Below are 3,427 nucleotides of genomic sequence, written 5' to 3'. Positions count from 1 at the left end.
CAGTTGTCGATGTTCGAAATTCAGTTAATGAGTTGCCTCCTTGGTTAATCATTTGTCGCCCTGACTCTTGGTTAACCAGTTGTCGATGTTCGAAATTCAGTTATTGAGTTGCCTCCTTGGTTAATCATTTGTCGCTCTGACATTTGGTTAACCAGTTGTCGATGTTCGAAATTCAGTTAATGAGTTGCCTCCTTGGTTAATCATTTGTCGCTCTGGCTTTTGGTTAACCAGTTGTCGATGTTCAAAATTTCAGTTAATGAGTTGCCTCTTTGAAATTTCAGTTAATGAGTTGGCCCTTTGGTTAATCATTTGTCGCTCTGGCTTTTGGTTAACCAGTTGTCGATGTTCAAAATTTCAGTTAATGAGCTGCTCTTATGTTCTATGATTTCCGACCTTGACAACTCATTAACCAGTGTTTCAAACAATGCACCAGGCCATTTGACGACCCCAACTCGGTTCCACAAGCGGGAAAGCAGCACCCCCAAGCCCCGGTAAGGCGGCCGAATACATTCCCATCGTGAATTCCGTCCCAAATGTGAATGACAAGTTTTCAGTTAATCATTTGCCACCTTGGTTCATCATTTGCCACTCTGACTTTTGGTTTCCCAGTTGTCAGTTTTCACATTTCAGTTACTGAGTTGACTTTGTCTTTCTCACTCTGTGTATCTCTATCTTCTCTCTGTCTCTCTCAGTGTATGCGAGTGTCTGTGTGTGTTCCACTGCCGCCCGGCCAACCGGGTCCAAAGGCCCGCCACGTTACACACGAAAAACCCCGGTCTCGCTTCGGAGCGACGGGCACCCGGCTTCTCGGTGTCGGACCGACTCCGTTCAGATACCGCTGGATGCCCCTTGCCCCTGGCTTGCTCTGGCAGCCGGCGCGTGCAGGCCGCCCCCTGCCCCGCCGTCTCAGTGGTCGGAAAGCGGTCTCCAGCCAACGGCTGTACCTCGGCCGCGGAAAGAGGCAGCTACACAAGCGAGGCACTGCTCTGTGCGGCCCCGCCACCCCGTTCAGCTGCCGTTGTCCCCGACCGGATCGGACTTTCCTTCCCGAAGTTATCCCCGATAAGCTGCCGCTGACCGACGGCCCGTCAGCCGCTGCGGGACGGCGACACTTTCCCGAACTCGCCCGGGGCCACTTCGGCAATATAGTGTGCGCCGGAGCCGGGGCTTTCCAACGAGCCATCCCCGAACGAAATCGGACACGGGAGTCGGGAGCGACAGGCGTTCGACTGGTGCCGGGCAACCGGGTCCAAACGCCCGCCTTGTTAAACACACGTACACCCCAGGCTCGATTCGGAGCGACGGGCACCCGGCTTCCCGGTGTCGGACCGACTCCGTTCAGATACCGTTGGATGCCCCTTGCCCCTGGCTTGCTCTGGCAGCCGGCGCGTGCAGGCCGCCCCCCGCCCCGCCGTCTCAGTGGTCGGAAAGTGGTCTCCAGCCAACGGCTGTACCTCGGCCGGGGAAAGGGGCAGCTACACAAGCCAGGCACTGGTCTGTGCGGGCCCGCCACCCCGTTCGGCTGCCGTTGATCCGGACCGGATCGGACTTTCCCTCCCGAAGTTATGCCCGATAAGCTGCCGCTCACCGGCGGCCCGTCAGCCGCTGCGGGATGGCGACACTTTGCCGAACTTGCCGGGGTCCAGGCCGATAATATAGTGTGCGCCAGCGCCGGGGCTTTCCAACGAGCCCTCCCTGACCGAAATCGGACACGGGAGTCCAGAGCGATAGGCGTTCGACTGCCGGCCGGCCAAACACAGGCAATCCCCCGCCGTTGCGGACCCGCTCCAGGACAACCGGGTCCAAACGCCCGCCTCGTTACACGCACGAAAACACCGGGCTCGATTCGGAGCGACGGGCACCCGGCTTCCCGGTGTCGGACCGACTCCGTTCCGGTACCCTTGGATGCCCCTTGCCCCTGGCTTGCTAGGACAGCCGGCGCGTCAAGGTGGGCCCCCGCGGCTCCGGCTCAGCAGTCGGAAAGCGGTCTCCAGCCAACGGCTGTACCTCGGCCGGGGAAAGGGGCAGCTACACAAGCCCGCTACTGGTCTGTGCGGCCCCGCCACCCCGTTCAGTGGAAGTTGACCCCGACCGGATCGGACTTTCCTTCCCGAAGTTATCCCCGATAAGCTGCCGCTGACCGACGGGGCGGCAGCCGGTACGGGACTGCGACACTTTCCCGAACTTGCCGGGGTCCAGGCCGATAATATAGTGTGCGCCAGCGCCGGGGCTTTCCAATGAGCCCTCCCTGACCGAAATCGGACACGGGAGTCCGGAGCCAAAGGCGTTCGACTGCCGGCCGGCCAAACTCAGGCAACCTCCCGCCGTTGCGGACCCGCTCCCGGACAACCGGGTCCAAACGCCCGCCCTGTTACACGCACGAAAACACCGGGCTCGATTCGGAGCGACGGGCACCCGGCTTCCCGGTGTCGGACCGACTCCGTTCCGGTACCACTGGATGCCCCTTGCCCCTGGCTTGCTAGGACAGCCGGCGCGTCAAGGTGGGCCCCCGCGGCTCCGGCTCAGCAGTCGGAAAGCGGTCTCCAGCCAACGGCTGTACCTCGGCCGGGCCAAGCGGCAGCTGCACAAGCCCGCTACTGGTCTGTGCGGCCCCCCCACCCCGTTCAGTAGCAGTTCACCCCAACCGGATCGGACTTTCCGTCCCGAAGTTATCCCCGATAAGCTGCCGCTGACCGACGGGGCGGCAGCCGCTACGGGACTGCGACACTTTCCCGAACTTGCCGGGGTCCAGGCCGATAATATAGTGTGCGCCAGCGCCGGGGCTTTCCAACGAGCCCTCCCTGACCGAAATCGGACACGGGAGTCCGGAGCCAAAGGCGTTCGACTGCCGGCCGGCCAAACACAGGCAACCTCCCGCCGTTGCGGACCCGCTCCCGGACAACCGGGTCCAAACGCCCGCCCTGTTACACGCACGAAAACACCGGGCTCGATTCGGAGCGACGGGCACCCGGCTTCCCGGTGTCGGACCGACTCCGTTCCGGTACCACTGGATGCCCCTTGCCCCTGGCTTGCTAGTACAGCCGGCGCGTCAAGGTGGGCCCCCGCGGCTCCGGCTCAGCAGTCGGAAAGCGGTCTCCAGCCAACGGCTGTACCTCGGCCGGGCCAAGCGGCAGCTGCACAAGCCCGCTACTGGTCTGTGCGGCCCCCCCACCCCGTTCAGTCGCAGTTCACCCCAACCGGATCGGACTTTCCGTCCCGAAGTTATCCCCGATAAGCTGCCGCTGACCGACGGGGCGGCAGCCGCTACGGGACTGCGACACTTTCCCGAACTTGCCGGGGTCCAGGCCGATAATATAGTGTGCGCCAGCGCCGGGGCTTTCCAACGAGCCCTCCCTGACCGAAATCGGACACGGGAGTCCGGAGCGAAAGGCGTTCGACTGCCGGCCGGCCAAACCCAGGCAATCTC

Source organism: Somniosus microcephalus, unplaced genomic scaffold, assembly GCF_052327205.1.
Source record: "Somniosus microcephalus isolate GS21.2 unplaced genomic scaffold, FLI_Smic_1.0 scaffold1216, whole genome shotgun sequence".
Classification (NCBI taxonomy): Eukaryota; Metazoa; Chordata; class Chondrichthyes; order Squaliformes; family Somniosidae; genus Somniosus; species Somniosus microcephalus.
The sequence above is the reverse complement of the archived record's forward strand: the minus strand, read 5'-3'. Positions refer to the sequence as shown.